Here is a 19,192-nt window from a genome sequence, read left to right on the forward strand (position 1 = left end):
ATGATGATGTGATTACTAATGTGGAAAAGAAATTGAAATAAATTTCTCTAGCATAGAACATATCTAAAATTAACATGGTATCAGAGCTGAGGTGGAGACAATGCCCAAGCAAGAGTGAAAGAGCAATCACCAAAGACAATAGGGACAAGACAAAAGGATCAATGTGTTCCACATCTCTCTTCTAAGTTCACAAAGGGTGAAGTCGAAAAAGAACATATTATCAGAATGGCGTAGCGGAAGTTTCTGATGGCCCATCTAAAGATCACTTCATTAGGAAGTTTGGATCTAAGGGTGGAAGGAAAGGCAGATGCCTTGGTTGTAATAAGTTCGACCATTATGCGAAGGAGTCTCCGAAGGTAATGCAGGGCATCAAGGAAATGGTCGACTCTTCAAAGAAAGCAAGGAACCCCGAATCACTTTTATGTACATGATCGCAAGAAGAACCTGGTGTCCATCTCGGAAATGGAAGTCAAAGGTTTCAGGGTGGCACTTATCAATGGAGAGGTATGTGTTTGGAAATAGAATTTTCAAAGATGTTTTTGAGTTCAGGGTTGTATCAAATTACAGGAAATCCACTGGGGACCATGTCCATTGTCACGTAGCACCGAAGATCTGTGAGTCAGATGGTGACAGGAATGCCTGAATTCAAAAGGAGCATGAAAGTACATGTCTGAGATGTACCGAAGGAAAATCTTACAAGGAGACCATTCCCCTTATGTAGCAGGTCCACAGGTCTGGAACAACCCAAGGGGTCTGAGATTGATAATCAGGAATCTCGCATATGCAAGTGGAAGAAAGCCCTTTATGGCTTGAAGCAAAATAACCCGAGCATAGTATGAGAGGATCGATCGTTGTCTGATAATGTTGAGATTCACTAGGAGTGCAATGGATCCAAATCATCCGAAGGTTGTGGATGATAGACCTCTCATGCCTGCACGTTATGAGGACGACCTACTTCTAACAAGTGCAGACCCTCTCATTTGCAGAGGTAAGAGGGAGTTGGATTCCAGATGTGGAATGGTGAACTGCAAGCCTGTGACTACCACGAGGATCTTAACTTTCAGAAGTTATATGGTAGTGATGTCTGACCAAATTTAGGAAATGCCTCTGAATCTCATAAACTCATTCGCGTTGATGTTCTTGGTGAACTTTCATCCAGACATATGTTTTGCAATTAGTATGGTGAGCTCATATTTGGTTGAACCTCACTAGATTCGTGCCAAGAATCTTTTGAGATGTCTTCGCGGCACAATCTCTCATGGATTGAGATACACTGCTGGAAATATGAAACTGCATGATTATTCGAATGCTAATTGGGCAGGCAGTGTGGAGGATCACTAGAGCACTTCTTAGTGTTGTTTCTCTTTGGATTCTGCTTCGATATCATGGATGAGCAGGAAGCAAAAGTCAGTTTTTATAAGCACCGCTGAGACCGGATACATATCTACGAGTATGATCTCGTATGAAGCTGCCTGGTTGGGGAAGCTCTTCAAGTGAGCTGTTTGTACCACTGTGATTCTCTGTGACAACCAGAGGTGGGATTTGATTATTGAGGAATCCCGTATTCAACAATTGCTCCAGCATATAGACATCAGATACTACCTTATCTGGGATATGGTAAGTCTATGAGCAAGGAAGCTCCATCACTATTAGATGATGTACAGGTCGCTACACTTTGTCTAAGCCTAGGGGGAAAGATCAAATCTATGATTTTCCCGAATGACTTGGAGTCGTCAAGAGACCCTTGTACAAGGGTCCTACATGTTGTACACATTGAGCTCTGGGAGCTATGCTTGTGGTTCTTATTGGAGCAACATACGACCACAGGGTAACTCACCCTCCCCTGGTGGTGCGCACTGGGACAGGATGATTCGCTTTCCTATGGACCGGGTGATTCGCTCTCCTGTGGACAAGACGATTCGCTCTCTTGTGGGACAAGATAATTCACTCTCCTGTAGGATGATTCCCTCTCCTGTGAACAAGATGATTCGCCCTCTTGTGGGACAAGATGATTCGCTCTCTTGTGGGACAGGATGTTTCGCTCTCCTGTGTAGCAAGATGATTAATTCTCCTGTGAGGTCTGGAAGATGTGTTCTCCATGACGATTGTGTAGCAGGATGATTAATTCTCCTGTGAGGTCTGGATGATGTGTTCTCCATGACGATTGTGTATCAGGATGATTAGTTCTCCTGTGAGGTCTGGATGATGTGTTCTCCATGATGATTGTGTAGCAGGATGATTAGTTCTCCTGTGAGGCCTGGATGATGTGTTCTTCATGGCGATTGTGTAGCAGGATGATTAGTTCTCTTGTGAGGACAGGATTGATTAAGTTCCTTGTCGAGGCATCCTACCCATGCAGTCTGGGACTCATGGGAAGTACCTCTCATCTGATCAATGAGCGGGGAAATGAGGATAGGGACCATAGTAGTACCGATGGACGCATCGCTGTATCTACCGTACTCCCTATGCTAGGATGACCATCATTGATCTGGGATCAATGATACTGGTCTGGGACTAGTGGTAGGAGTTGTACCCACTATGAACTGACTTCGGATTGATTGAGGACTAATCTGGGACCAGTGGTACATACTCTGAGACTGACTTCGAGTCAGTAGAGTATTGGTCTGGGACCAGTGGTAAGAGTTGTACCGACTATGACACTGACTTCGGGTCGATTGAGGACTGGTCTGGGACCAGTGGTACACACATTCTCGATCAATTCTTCTTCTTCATGGTTCAGCAGAGCTAAGTTGAGCAGAGCTGAGCAAAGCAGAGCTGAGCAGAGCAAAGCAGAGCCAGCAAAGCTGAGTTGAGCAGAGTCAAGCCAGTAGAGCTGAGCAGAGCAGAGTCGAACCAACAGAGCAGAGCCAAACCAGCAAAGCTGAGCAGCGCAGAGCAAAGGCAGCAGAGCTGAGCAAAGCTGAGCTGAGCTGAGCAGCTGAGCAGAGCAGTGCAGGGCACTCATAACAGAGACAGTACAGTTGGACATATGGATCATCGGATGGATTTCTCCCTAGTTGAGAGGGAGTGTTAAAATTGGCAACTAGTGCCAAACTCCATGTGGGTCATATTATTTATGGCAGCTGATATTTTTATTGGATCCCTCCCATTGAGAGGTGGAGGATTGAATTAAAGATCATCCGATTCCGATAAGTATTTATGAAGGTATGAATTTATTTATGTTATGGACAAATTGTTAAGTCGGCCAGCAACTTATGTAGGCTCAGAAGCCCAACAGTCATGTCTATTCAACCTCTATGTTTTAGTATAAATAGAAGAGGACTTCAAGTCATTTCTACACACACTTGGATATCTTCCTCTCTCTACTTGTCTTTGGGTTTTAGTAGGAGGAGAGATCCTAAGGAAAAGTCGAAGAAGCCGCAACTGCCAGAAAAGCCGAAACTGCGTAAAAGTCGGAAAAGCTGGAACTGCCGGAAAAGCCAAAACTGCCAGAAAAATCAAAACTGCCGAAAACGCTGGAAAAGTCGGAACAACCAAAAAAGCAAGAAAAGCCGAAAAAACCGAAACTGCCGGAAAAGCCGGCACTGCCTGAAACGCTGGAAAAGCCGGAAATACCAAAAAAGCCAGAAATGCCGGAAAAGTTGGAACTACCAAGAACTGTCGAAACAGCCAGAGCATCTGTCTTTGAAGGAAGGCAACATGATGTATGAGATCATGGGCAGCATAATAAGCAGCATGATGATATGAGCATGGGCATCATAATGATGCATGATAATATGAGCATGGGCAACATAATGATGAATGAGATCATAAGCAGGGGCAACTTGATGATGAATAAGACCATAGAAGATGCAGCATGATGATGAAGATGAGAGCAGCCCAGTGATCAAGGTTCAACACATGTGACAGTACTGCAAGGTGTCACACAGTAATGTGCAGCAAATAGACGAGATGCAGCACTATGATAGGTAAATGGGTCACCTTAGAGAATCAGTTGAAGCAATATGTCTTCAACTGATCTCATGTCGATATCAAAAGTCAAAGTGATTGACTTCTATTGTAAATGTACTATCTCTCTCACTTTCTTTACTGAACTTTGAAAAACATAAAGGAAGAATTGATGAAGGGTTTCCCCACATTGGGGTTTGTCCCTAGCTAGTGCCACATCTTGTGTCCTCTTGTCTTGGCTTGTCTTCTGCGATTTATATTTATGTTCTATCTGCAATTTACTTTATGCTGATGTGATTACTAATGTGGAAAAGAAATTGAAATAAATTGCTCTAGCATAGAACATACCTAAAATTAACATCTATGGAATGGGAATTTCTAAGAAATTTTGTTGCAATTCTTCATGGTATAATTTGGTTGTGGCTGCGACATATTCTAAAGCCTGGATCTGAGGTTTGGAACTGACTTTGCAGCTATCTAACGCAATTTTGAGACAACATTCCTGGAGACTAACTTGCACTTGAACTTATATTTAGCTGATCCATGAATGAGGTTGAGTTTCTTTAAGTACAAGACATTCTTCAAAACCCTTGTTTTACGCAGTCTAGACTACGCAAATTCAATTTTTTGGGGATGTTTTTCATGTTTAGAACTTTAAAAACGAGGAAGATTTGAAAGGAAAAACATATTACCTGATGAGCTTCATGGCAACAATGGCACCGACCCGTTTCCAAAAAAATGTATTGGCGAAGGCTCCCGCTTCTCCGAGCAAGAATCAACCGAATCTATTGTTAAGCCCAAACATTATAAGAAAAATTAGGCCAATCTAAAAAACCCTTTCAATAGCCCCCCTTCAAACAACCGTTCAATAGTCCTCCTGGGGACGTACCTCTTTCGATGATGAGAGTTACAAAGATGCAGTTGGGGCTAAATGGAAGAGTGGTATGGCCATATTTTTTTATGCAACATCGCACTACATTATGGAACTATGCTATCAATGCTCTGTTATGCTCCTTTTCCACTATAGTTTTGATGAAATACTATTGCAAATCCATGGGTTGTCAAACCCTAAAGCTCAAAAACAGTAAATTTGGGTATTTTATTTTGATTTTATTTTAATTATTAAAATTTTTATTTTATTTTATTTTACTTGTAAATTTTATTTTATTTTTATTTTAATTATTAGATTTTTTGTTTTATTTAATTTTACTTTTACTTTTAATTTTAAATTTTATTTTATTTTATTTTTATTTTTATGTAATTTAATCAAGTCAAAATGTTACATAATAGAACAATTATATGGACCAACAAGAAGCAGCTAGCAAGAGCCATTTAAATAGAAGTATAATACATTTAAATAGACACAGAATATCAAGGAGAAATACAAGGAGCAAGTGAGACAGTTTGGGATGCTCCTTGTGTTTCTCAACCAATGTTGCTGAAGTAGGAATAGGAACAGAACAGGAGCATCAAGAGCGTAGTCCACTTCAATGGGGGAGGGGGGGCGTGGCCCCTAGTAGGGCACTCCCAACAACACTATTCCAAAAATGGAGATGCAATAGATAAAACCAACACCCCTACTTTTTTGTAATCGGGGGTTGCTCAAAGTAGCCAAGAATCCAATCATCCACAAGCATACCAAGCATGTTGACAACACTGCCACTTTTTCAGGTAAAGGATGGATCTATTAAGCTGCAATACCATCCCACAAAGGACCAACTTACAGACATTTTCACCTAAGTCTTTGGGTTTGAAAAATATGTAAAACTCCCAAATAAGCTTGGTGTCATTACTAGATTGACCATTAAAGGAGGGCATTAAGGTAAATATCAAATTAATTGTAGTCAGTTAAATATTATAATTCCCTTTTTTGCATTGTTGTTGCCTCCTTTGTATTTCATATTTTCTTTTTACATGGCTAAAGAAGACTGCTCCATCTTTTTCATCATTAAACTGACATTTTTCCTTTGCCATTAGTGTCAAAACATTCTCTAAATATTGTGATAGAATATCGTTAATTGTAAATACGATGTTATTATATTTGGAGTTGGTCACTAGATTTTTTGAATGTATGACCCCTGCCTAAGCCCTAGAGACAGTTCAGGGATCAACACTGTTGTTTATTGTTGTGAGGTACGAGAACCTCCCCTTCATTCGACAATGAAAAATTAGCTAACAAAATTCGGCATTGTGTTCCAGAGAATATAAAATTTCAAACTTAAAATGTATGTAATAAATTTCAATATGCTAATTGAACACACATGATAAAAACGAAAATTGCATCCCAAAATTAATAATTAAACATATTAATACCCTATGTTGAGAGCCTGAAACATTAGTCTGGTGGCTGATCTAAGCCTTCAGGCCGAGGTTGTCGTTGTAGCATACCGGTGTTGAAGTCTGCAACCTCAGCCTTCAACGTTCGGGCCTGTAGCAGCCGCCGTCAACCCTTTAGCCTCATCCTTCGGCCCTGCAGCCGCCGTTGTCGGGTTTACGAGCGATGGTCAGTAACTCAGCCTTGCTCTGTGGCTTGTGAGAAAGGAGACAAGAGATGGTCATGTAGCGCTGTAATAGAGGGAGGAATAATACGAAACCGGAGGTAGAATGGTGCGCGTATCTGTGAGGGCTCGAAGAAGGGAGGAATGTTATGCGGCAAGAAGTATGGAAAGCGGAGAGAGGAAAGAATGGAACGTGGTGTAAGTTTAATCTAGGTTTAGACTTGCATTTAGAAAAGACACAAAAAAAAAACCTTTAAAAAATCGAATTCCACTGCACCTAAATAAATTTTGGTATCCAAGTTCGAATTCATTTTGAAGTTCGCGTTCAAGTGTGGCGAACTTCAACGATCTTATTCGAAATTGCTTGAGGTTTGACGAATTTCGAACTTGAACCTTGAGATTTCACCAAACCCAGTGACAATTTATATATACTTCTGGCCAAAAATAACTTTCAGAAATTAATCTCTATGTATGCTTAAAAGTCTAAATCTCTGGGATTTTTGCGCTTCCTTCGCTATATGTGAGGGGTTTGTCTGGCACGTATCGTCAATAGGCGTTTGTGTTTCAGTAGTTATAGTTTGTAATCTTCTTAAGTAAAAAAATATTCAAAGAAAAAATACATGTGTACTTGTCAAAATATTGGAGTCCACCAAAAAGGCTCCAAGTCTTCAAATTTCGAGAAGAAATATCCGTCTCAAAAACTCTAGGGCACACTCCGACCATGCACTTTGAGTTTGCTCTGCGTGTTTTTCTATTTGCAAAATTCTTCGGTATGTTGTTGGTTCTTCTCTCCGCCACATGGACTGGTTTTCAATCACAGTGTAGCATCAAGGATCATAGACGTCTTTGCCCTATTATTTTTTCTCTCTTGCAAATATTTTCCACATTTAAAAACTTTTAATTTCCGAAAATATGAAGCTTTAAACCCTCCATAAAACCCTTCCTCCACCAAAAGCAAGGTTTGGGCACATTCATGCGAGGGACGCTTATACTTAATTTTTTATTTCAATGTGTATTTAACAGCGCGGAGATGAGGGATGTAACTTTTTTTTTAGCATAGGGGATTTAGATTATTTTCAGTACAAAAAAAATGCTATTTATATTAATATCAGAGAGAAATTTACAATAATTACAGATAGTCTGGCAACCCTTGTCAATCAAAAACAGTAATGAGAGAGTGTGAGCATCCTATAATAACACTATGAGTCATCTTCCCCAAAACCATTTGAAGGAAGAAACAGTGATGGCTAAATGTGGAAGCTGTGTGATATAGTAACAGTAAAAGGTAGAATATAACCCATTACTTTGAGCGAAAATTAAACCCTATTGAAAAAGAAAAAGATATTCACCATCTGCGTAGGAGAAGCCCCACTTCGCAAAGGACACTGTGAAATGCCCAGTGGCCAAGCAGAGATAGTCATCAACAGAAGAGAAAAGGAGATAATGTGTTCAGAATTATGTTCCTGGAAGGAGAAAGTCTTCCATATTGTAGGTGATGTTTTCCAAAAGAATATCCATATGCCATTTGCCTAGTTCTTTGGATAGACCTTCCTTTGATAGTCTGTCAGCTTGCTCATTTTGGGATCTGCCAACATGCTGTATAGAGAAACCATTTTGTGCTTGCCAAAATATCTCAATTCTCTTCATCCATCCTATTAGCAAAGGATTATTTATGGAAATGTTCCCTAAGACATGGTCAATTATAATTTTAGAGTCTCCATAAATATGTAATACAGAGATGTTTAGAAAATTGCAGAAACATAAGAGGCCAGAAAGTGCCATTGCCTCTACTTTGTTGTTGTTACCTTCCCCTCCATTCCAGTACAGGTTATATTTCAGATGTTCATTCATGTAAATACAAACACCACAAGCACATATACCTTTTTGTGCTGCACCATCAAAAAAACCCATTGGGTATTCTAACAAAAAGTTTCTGTGTCCACAAGGCTTATCACTTAGTTGTTTGAGTTGTGGTATGTAGACATTGTAATATGAGATAACCTTCTGAGTTATTTGTTGAAACACTTCCTTTTTGTCTTGGAACAAAAAATTGTTCCTCCATTTCCAAATTGTCCATATAACTATTTGGGGAATGGATCTCCAAGAAGCCTTCTGCACACTCCACCATTCGAGTGAGTCCTTTATGGAAGAATGCATTATAAAACTGAAACCAAATAAATTTGATAAGTTTTTCCATACCTGAGAGGTGAGATTGCATTGTAGGAAGATATGCTCGTTATTTTCAGTTTCAGTTTTGCAAATTGAACAGATGCCCAGCCCTTGCCACTACCTCTTCTGTAGATTCTCCCATATGAGGTTTTCATTATGAAAAACTAACAAGGAGAAAATTATGATTTTGCTTGGAACCCCTGTTTTCCATAAGGCAATGGGAAATTGGCGACCTGTTTGGGGAGGTTGTAAATTGGATATGGTTAAATAGGTATCAACAATGCTTATACTACTTGTCCTCCTTTTCCCCTTCCATGTGAGATAGTCATGTGGCTCTGTACGACAGATTCCAGTATTTTTTATGTTTGTCAATATCTTGTTCCATTGTAAGGTCCACTGTCCTTGTAGACCCATAACTTGTACTTCTTTCCATATAGGAAAAGGTCCCTGCCAGCCCTTAATGACCTGTCCCCAAACAAAGATGCCCGCTCGTTGAAGGACATTTATAATTTCCTGAGTAACAGAGCAATCCTTCCCAACTCCAAAAACTGGATCCGAATCAATGAATATTTTGTTCCCGTTTTGGAAGCTCCATGAGAGATTTTGTAAGAAGACGGATTGTATTTTTCGGAAACTTTGCCAGATAGCAGATCCTTGAATGGATCCAATAGTGCCTTTCCTATACCAGAAAGTAAAGTCTTTGTTGCCCAAATACATCTTTTTTATGGACATACTCCAGGTGCCTTTCCCATATAGGCCTCTCCATAAAAATTTACATAATAAGGTGATTCCAAATTTACGAAGATCCATAATCCCCCAACCTCCCAGTTCCTTTGGAAAAGTAATATTAGAAAGTTTGGTTAAATGAAATTTCTTCTTTTCATTGCAGCCTCCCCAAATGAAATTCGTTGTAAGTCGATTTAGCATGTTAATAATGCTAGCTGGTATATAAAAAAGATGAGCCCAATATACAGTTAGCTGTGCTAACACTGGTTGGGCCAGTATAGCTCTTCCTCCCATCGACAGGCACTTGCATTCCCATCCAGAGATTCTTTTATAGTAACGTTCAATGACCCATTTCCAATCCGCTCTGGTGTAACTGGAGGGTTTAAGATGGTATCCAAGATACTTCAGGTTCTTTTATAGTAACGTTCAATGACTCATTGCCAGTCCGCTCCGGTGTAACTGGAGGGTTTAAGATGGTATCCAAGATACTTCATTCCCTCTTGTATAGGAATTGCTTTTATGTTATACAAACCTGCAATGTAATCAATGATTTCCCGGTCACACATTCCATGAAAGATAATAGATTTTCTTTCATTAATTTGTAAACCTGTAGCCATTGTGAATTTCTTTAGGATGTTATAAAGACATACACAGGTGAAACGACAAAGCATTCCCAGAATCAGAATGTCATCAACAAAAAGGTTGTGAGATATGCTGTTATGTTTGCTAATACTCAGGGGTTGGAAGTGTCCCTCTGTAACAGCTCTTTTCATATGCAGGCTTAGACAGTCCATTGCTAGGATAAACAATAACAGGGATAGGGAGCATCCCTGCCTCAATCCTCTAGCAGCACAGAAGTAATTTGTAGGGTGTCCATTAATAAGAATGGCAAAATTTACCTTTTCAACACAAGCGAGCATCCCTGCCTCAATCCTCTAGCAGCACAGAAGTAATTTGTAGGGTGTCCATTAATAAGAATGGCAAAATTTACCTTTTCAACACAAGCCATAATCCAGTTTGTATTATTGGGTCTGAGGCCAATGTTGGTAAGAACACATCTTAAAAAACCCCAATCTAGGCAGTCATATGCCTTCTTTAAATCTATTTGAAAAATCGTTGCTTCAAATTTTTTTGTGTGGATGGAATGCAAACTTTCCTGTGTGTTTGCAACAGCATCATGAATAAGTCTATCTTTTAGGAATCCATGTTGTTCGTGAGAGATATAATGCGAGAGAGTGTCTCGAATTTTGCCACCAATGATCTTAGATAATTTTATAGATTGAGTTGCACAAGGATATTGGTCTAAAATCCGAGAAGGTATTGGCTTTTTTTTTTGGATGAGGGCAATGTAGGTTGATGATATATATTGATGGATATTACCCGACATTCTAGATTCCTCAACCATATTCAGAAGATCCTTCTTTACTAGATCAAAAAAGTGTAGGAATAATTCAATCGTCCATCCATCCGGACCTGGACATTTATCTTTCTTGAAATATTTCATTACTTTCAAAAGTTCTTCTTCGGAAACAAGTTTGTATAGTTCTTCATTCTATTCATGTATGAACATTGTAGGGTATGGATCAATTCCCCAGATGATATCTTCAGTCATTATGTTCACATTCCTATTGTAGGATTCCTGGAAGTTCTTTATAGCCGCATTGCAAATGTCTTCCTGAGTTTGAAAAGTTTTCCCCTCCTCATCCCTGATCTCCGAGATTGTGTTAATGTTCCTCCAATGGTTTGCATAAAGGAGATGCTGTGAAGGGGAGGTGCTAGTGGGAGAAGTGTGGCAATCCCAGGTTTCCTGAACAAGTTCATTGAACTCTGGGTCATCCAGCGAAGTCCTATTGAATTTGAAAGGAAATCCCTTTCGGATTTCAGTGTTCCTCCATTGCAGTGAGATCGGTCTGTGATCTGAAGTGAAATTATTAATGATTTCCGTACCCAAATGACCCAAACGTTCTAACAACCTTTCATGAAGTAAAAAACGATTCATTCGTTTGGCCAGATAAGAAGAACCAGATCTTCCATTGTCCCACATGAGGGCACTTTTTGTAGGGCATCTACAAAATTATAAATGAGTAGGGCATCTTGTAGATGGCCGGCCAGAGGATCCACCTTCCTACCGTGACCCCAAACTTCATCACGGCTTAAAGCACAGTTTAAATCTCCCACAATCATTAAGGAGTCCAGTTCCATTATCTCACACGAGAGAAACCGATTCCAGAAAATGAGACGGTCCTTGTAAGGGGCATATACATTAAGAATGTGGATGAGACCAGGAGGGCCACGAAAATTGGTTTCAAGCAAAATGTCAGCAAAACATCTGAAAGCCTTGATCGAGACCCAAGATGGATCCCATAAAGCAACCAGACCCCCAGAGAGGCCGGCGGAGTCAGTTGCTGTGATATGCTAGCTCGGAAACATTTTCCTAAAATATGAGACAGCTTATGTTCACTTATGCATTGTTTCCTGTATGAGGATGAGATTAAGATATAAGGAAAGGAACAAATCTTTGAGAGCTATAAATTTTGGGTCCGTTCCCAGCCCCCTGATATTGATTGACAAGATGCGAGTCATGGAGTAGGATCAACGGGCTGCCTTGCTCTAAGAGTCCCATGAGAAGAAAGATCTGTAATAGGAATGTCAATAAGGAACCAGTCCATTAATGTGGAGTGAGAGATATTGGAATTTCTTCCGCGAAATGCCTGTTGCCCCTATTATGCTTCCCCCTGACAGTTACATTACCAGCTGAATTTGGGTTGATGTGTGGAGAGCTAGGTGAACAAGGTTTATGAATAGTGAGGGTTTGCAGGTCCAAAGTCTTTTTTTTAAGAAAAAATCCCGGTCGCTTCCCACCGAGTTAGGAGAAGTAGAAACGGGCGAGTTTGGAGGGTTAACAGAAAGGCAAGGTTTTTTGCCTTTTATTTTGTGAGATGCCATAGTGGGGAAAGGAGTAGGTGAGGGTACGTAAGTGATGTGCGATGATGACGAGATGCTGTTGAAAGGGTGAGAGAAAGGTAAAGGGGCAGGAATTTCCTGACATGGGATAGGTTCAGGTGGGGGAGGGGAGCTAGGGTGAGGTGGACAACCCAAGAATGGGACACAGACATTCGGGAGTTGTAAGGCGAAGATGGAAAAGGTATAGGAGATATACCCCTAGAACCTACAAAAGGAGAATTCTGTGGAAAAGTACAGTGAGAGTTACCTGGATGTGTCACTTTATGACATGACACCATCCTTTGACCCATATTTCCGGTCTATTCCTTCTCGAAAAATGCCTGCTTTGATTTGTTTAGGAATCCCTGTAGGCGGCCGCCCGGACGAAACAGGCACTAGTCTTGTAGATGTCCTATTCTATGGCAAGTTGAACAGCGAAAAGGTACCCCCCAAAAGTCCAGCCTCTAATGGAGATTGATGTCCCCCCAATGGAGATTAATGTGATCAGGGAAACTGCCACAGTATTCTTTCTCAATTAAGATCCAGGCAACTCTCTTGTCCTTTGCACCGAGACATTTTGGGTCCACGTAAACAAATTTGCCAATGGCATTTCCGATATCAGTTAGTGCATCCTTTGTCCATAATTCTATCGACAGACCAGGTAATTTGACCCATATGAGCTTACTGGTAGGGGTATTATGCAAGGGATTATATCCAATGTACTAGTTATGTAGGGCGAGGAAACTTTTGCCATGCACCCAGGGAATGGACCTAATAGACTCAAGATCCTCCATACTAAGGAAATGGAAACTGTACCAATTTTTCATGAGCCTAACGACCGTGGGGATGTATCCTAGCAAAGACTTCCACTTCGTTCCCAGCCAAATCCTCATTTTGAAATCCTCCATATCTGAGAAATACCAGTGGCCAACTAATGCACGTTTTTGCAGGCTAATAATTCGGCCCACAAGTGTGGCACTGTCAAGATTGATAACAGGTGGAGGCGGGATGGTTTTTATGGGACGTTGTCTATGTTTTCGACGATGGAGCTCATGCTTGCCACCCAGAGTTGGTAGTGTCGCAAGGCGTGGAGAGGATATATTAAATTCACCTAACTTGGATTTCCAGGCATCCGGGTGCCGTGATCCAACGTGGAGCATTTCCACATCAATTGTTGCACGGACTGAAGCAGATGAGACAAACACGTCGGACTCGATTTCCATCGTGGCCCCAGACATGAGCGTGTCCAAGGGGGAGTCACGAGGATTGTCAATAAGTGGATTTGGGAAAAAGGCGTCGACAGACCTAGAGATGAATGGATTAGATCCGGGTGTAAGGTAACATGTGTGGGCAGATTATACTGACATGGTTAATTTCGGAAAGGATGCCGCCCTGTTCCACGAGGGGAATGTTTGAAAGAACATTTAAATTTCCAATAGATCTTTCCTAATATGATACTAAAAGACCACCGTCATAGTACAAGACCTAAAGCGGATACGAAAACAAATGAACTTTCCACCCTACAACATTCCTGATGGGGAATGTGTGATGTCAGAACAGTATGGGGATGTGAAAAGGGTGACGTGGGTCGAAGACTTTTGGCAGTGTCAGTGTGGGGAAATGGGAAGATGACGTGAGCCTACCATGTGGCCGGTGTCATCCAACACGCGCTCACCTGCCTGTCTAGAATGTAGAGAAAAACCGTCCCCTCAGAAGTATTTCCGGTTACCGGAAAAACCAAGAAAAACATGCATAGCGGAAATGGAGCCAGAGATGAATTCTGGTGTAGCAATGCGATAGTAAAGGGAGAAGATGCTGAAGACGGAATTATTACAGGATTTAATCAGGACACTCTTTTAAACTTATAATGGTAATAGTATGGTCTACGACGACATTAATATAAAAAAAGACCCGGAAGATTATGCAGCATTCATAACGTGCTTTGTATTTTTTCCTTTTTAAAACACAATGCAACAGCAATAACACCCTTTGCAATTACACCAAAACTTCCCTATCCTGAACCTGAATCCTATGCATGGACGGAAAATAATAAAAATATCTGATAGCCAACACCAAAAATGGTGGTACGTAGACGGTTCGAGCACAGGAAATTTAGGACAGGTGAACTTTTCGATATCTATACAGAAAGCCATGTATCCTAAGAATATTGCAGAATTGACAATAAACTGTTGATGCCAGAAACCGCGAAAAAAACCAGAATGGGTGCTAATAACAGTATGGTTGCTTATATATTTGAAAAGATATCGAGTGGAGACCAGGCATACCTTACATCAAGTCGCCATAAACAATTTTGTTCATCCTGGCCGTTTCCTCCGAGGAGCCGTTTGTCGTGCTCCTTCTGTAACCCAGCCGGTCCTCAGTTCCCCCCCCCCCCCCAACCCTTTCCGCCTTGTACTGAGAGGGTCTGTTCCCTTCCAGTGTTTCCGTGTGTCTGTGAGGCAAGAAGGTTTACGCAGCAGCATACAAGGACAAGACGAGTTCTTATTCGGTCACGCCTCGCCGAGGACACGATCATGCAGACTTAAGACCCGTCATTGAGACAAAACCTCCTTTGTTCTGTGTATCCGTGGTTCAATTATGTCTATCCCTCTCAGAACATTCTCTTCCTGTAACCCAGGAGTCTTAATAGTGAGTATCACCCAAAATATAAAACTTCCCTCCGTGTCCTGTTTATGCCCTTTTCTCACAGTGATTTTTCCTTAACACACTTTCCTCCGACACCTGTGAAAATACTGCCCTACTTACTGTACTCCGTTATGCCAAGAGACAAAAAGGATTCATAGCTGATAATAACTGTGAACTGTATTCACCGTCAAGCGAGGGTTATGAGCATGCATCCCTCCCCGAGGACGCTAATAAGGTTTTATGATTGAACAATGTAATACATTCAATTGCTCTTTTTCTTTTTTCATTAAAAATTATTCGGATAGGGTTTTCTACTTTGAAATTGGGTAAAGGGTTTTATGATTGAACAATGTAATACATTTAATTGTGTTTTGTCTTTTTCTCTTTGGTATTTTAATTTTTATTATTATATCTTGCAATCATGGTATTATTATATCCAGATGCGGGTGATTACCAAAGTCATTAAAACGATGAGATGGCAGGGCAGCGGATGGGCTGGCCACATGGCCAGCGGATGAACGAGAATCACACATAACAATGGAGCCTGCAAACTACTCTGTAGTTCCCCCCCAATTCATTGTGTTTGTCCTCCGTAGGCTGGAGAGCCTAATGTGCACACTGTAACAGGTAGTCGATGATGTTTGTTAAGCTGCATTGATCTAGGCAATGGATTCCACCATTCCCACACCCGTCTCTGCAACCTAGCTCAAGTCCACACTTCCTCTGTCAATTCCTAGTGCAGTTCCTCCACCATCCCCGCTGCTACTACCCCTGTTTCCAACCCCACCTTGGTCCGCCACCATATGTAAAGTAGGAGAGGTGGCACTAGAGGTGGAAGCTCTTGCTCACCTACAATATCTAGCCCCGACTCAGTTTCTCTTGCTTCCTCGGCCGACAACCCCAATCCGCCTAGTTTCATTGGGCGTTACCCAAACACCTGTAGCACAAGAGGAAGAGCCTGGCTCCATGGCACAGGAAGAAGAGATGCAGCGGTTTGCACTGCTAATTTCCCCCTACCTCTGCATCCTGTTCCCCATACCACGCAATTTCGATTTCGTAGCTCCCTGAAGCGCGTCGTAATCATTGTCACCGTTACAATTACTTTTATGGAAGAAACTGAGCCGCCAACTCCTCTTGTTGAACACACTAATGAGCCGAACAGAGCAAAACCAAGCAACAGGAGCCGGTGCAACCCTGGTGAACAGAGATAGAGCCACCCTGCATGGTAAAGCGGTGGCTGGCAGTCAGCATGTTGAGGAAGGTAAGCTTAGTAACACACAAGCATCATGTAGTCGTCATGTAGACACATCAGGAGCACGTGTGGGTGCATGCAGCATTGAGGGAGACCATCCAGCACATGGCCGCAGTGCTTCGGACGAGGATGACGATTCGGACAAGTATGCGTGTCTGATTGTGGAGGAACCAACCCCGGACAATTGATAGCCAGGTGTCGAGTTTGCCAGGTGGATGTTTCGTCTTGTTGACTAGGCAGTTTTGGTTAAGTTTGTGTGTTCCCTGGTTGGGACTCTACTATGTCTAAAATGTTTCTGATGTTTTGTGATCAAACTGATAACCCCTGTGACGGCTATTTTTGGACTTATGCTTTCTTGCACTGGTTTCCCCTCTATTGGGGCACTCAAAGCTAGACAATCTTACTGTGTGATGAATGATGCGCAGAACTTCTGAGGTCGGGCCTCACTGTAACTCCTTTTTTGTATCATATCAATAGATTAAACTTACTTAGAAAAAAAAAATCATGGTATTATTATATGTAGTAATCATGGTATTATCTATTGGAATTTTTTTTAGATAGTGAGGTATTATTTTGATTTTTATCAAAAGTTTGTGTAGTTTTGTATAGTTTAATATTATAAATTGAATTTTATTATTTTTATAAATATTTAAAATTATTTATTTACAATATGATTGTTTCAAGTTTTATTATGTAATAATTGTTATTGTAATTTTTATACAACACAATGTTATGTGTATAATTGTTTTCTTTTTTTGCCATAATTTTTTATACAATTATAATATTTATGCCATAGATGTTTTTAGATTTTTCATTCTTAAGCTTCATAGAACCACCAAAAATTAAAATTCGTGAAAATAGTTCATACTCACTTAAATAACATGTTTACCATCAATTACTACCCACCATAATTTAAGCAAGTATTTGCATAAAAAATGGATAGAAGCAAGATGTAAATAAATACATTTACCAGGAGTTGTTACTACCCACCATTATTTATGTTTTCTTCAACACTTTAATAATTAGGAGTAAAACCTTCAAGGCAATCTTCTCAACAAAAACATTATCAAGTCATTATTATGTAGTTGGGCGGGATTGGATTCATCCACAATGCAAAATTACAATTAACAAAATAACTCAATTTACCAATCAATAAAACCTTAACACTAATTTGAATTCAATCGTTTTACTTTAATTTAAATATATTTGAACTAGCTACTATGTAACACTTGTTCAACAATCAAATTACACTTTACCATGATTTATGGTTGTTAAGTTTTAAGTGATTGAACATATCATAGATTTTAAGATTCTTAGCTTATTTGAGCTCTTAGAAGTATTGAAAATTAGCTTTCTCTATAATCATATTAACATGTTATCCATTCCACTGCTACATTGCTATTTATGTCCATGTTGGATTGTATCTAAATGAGGAAAGGAAGAATATTTAGTAAATGTTATTTGCTAGAGTAATAGACAATATCTATCAACATTTATTAGTTATTATGAAGAAAAGTTGCTACCTTTGTTATTAAAATTTAAATTCTACTTTATGACATGTATGTTTTTAGACCTATGAGGTGTAGACCAGTTGGTTTGTGTGGGGTTTAGTCCCTGCCAAGTCACAGGTTCAAACCTCGCGAGGAGGGGTTGAGGAGTGGAAGCCATTTTGGGGGAATTATACTTCTGAAGGGGCGTCCAGGCTCAACTAAGCCTCGTATTATCCCGGTGATAAGCATTCCATCGTGGGTGGATCGATCTTCTTCTAACCTAGTGATAAGCATCCCATCGTGGGTGGATCAGTCTTCTTCCAACAAGTAAGTAGGATAGACCCAGCCTAGGCGCAGCTTAGTTACAAAAAAAATGAGTAAATTAATCCCATAACCAAAAAAAAAAAATCATATAATTTCATTGAAATTTCAAATATAGTTATAGTTTCGTTATAATTTAAGTTTTATGTATGGTAAAACAACGATTTTTTTGATTTTGCTCAATTAAGAATCAATTCAAAAAAATCATTTAGAATTTTGAATCCACCAAACCTTTAAATTCTTACATCATCCAATTTTGGTAGCTAAGTGAAAGTGTGTTACATGATTCGACAACTCCACAATAACATGAATGAAAATAGTAATTGTTAACTGCAACCCCTGACCTACACATATTCTACCACCTTGTTATATAACTCAAAATGGCAAACGATAGTCTCCCCACAAATGTTGTATGTCATGTTTCTATCAATCCACGTGGATTTCATCCATGACATCCATGAAACTTTAACCAATCAAAACATCATTATTTTACATTGTATGTTGATTAATACATCTAGTTTAGAGGTTGTGGTCCAATGGCTACGTGTGGAGGTTTGGTCCCACAAGTCCCGCAATCCAATCTCAAGCAAGACTATGTACCCCTGAAAAGTACTCTAAGAATGATTTCTTCAACTTGTATATATAACAAATCTAGAGGAATACACCCCGAAACATTAAATTTTCACAACTCTAATACTACACTTTTTAATATAAGGTAATCGACTTTTTAATATTGCAAACTTTTTCTTAAATAGTTAAATTTAGTTTATGCAACAAAAACAACTCTATTTGCAATATTCATATTAATAAATACTTCATAACCATGATCTAGTTATTAATACTAATATATTTGCATAAGTCATCCCCTAGGTTTATTATAAGCTTGCCTCTACAATCACTTGTAATAAAATTAACTAAAAACATTAATATAAAGCTGGATTTTCTTTTAATAAATTATAATATTCATTGTGTAGAACATGAAATTGAAATAATCTAATGGTAATAAATTGTGATTGAGTAATGTGAATATTCATTTTAATATCTACACTAACAAGAGTCATCTATGGCAATGCCATTGCTTTTGTTTTTTTGCACATTGCCACTGTGTGGGTTTTGTTTATTATGCAAGAATTACATAGGCTGACATGTGAAAATAATATTTCTAAGAAATAAAAAATAAAGAATGATTATTTATTTTTTCAATATAAAATTGATATATAATATGTATATATTAAAAA

The 19,192-nt window shown here is 39.6% G+C and overlaps 1 protein-coding gene across 1 annotated transcript in view; it reads right to left on the reverse strand.

Moving 5' to 3' along the window:
* The window catches only part of LOC149210713 (uncharacterized), a 294,028-nt gene extending 278,891 nt beyond the window's left edge, over positions 1 to 15,137 (reverse strand). Inside the window, 1 exon segment of the mRNA XM_089396762.1 lies at positions 14,531 to 15,137. The gene's annotated coding sequence lies outside the window, so the exon portion shown is untranslated.
* Positions 15,138 to 19,192: the final 4,055 nt, after the last annotated feature.

This window comes from Pinus tabuliformis, chromosome 1_2 (genome assembly GCF_031772625.1).
Source record: "Pinus tabuliformis cultivar Carrire ecotype Pingquan chromosome 1_2, CPIR1, whole genome shotgun sequence".
Taxonomy (NCBI): Eukaryota; Viridiplantae; Streptophyta; class Pinopsida; order Pinales; family Pinaceae; genus Pinus; species Pinus tabuliformis.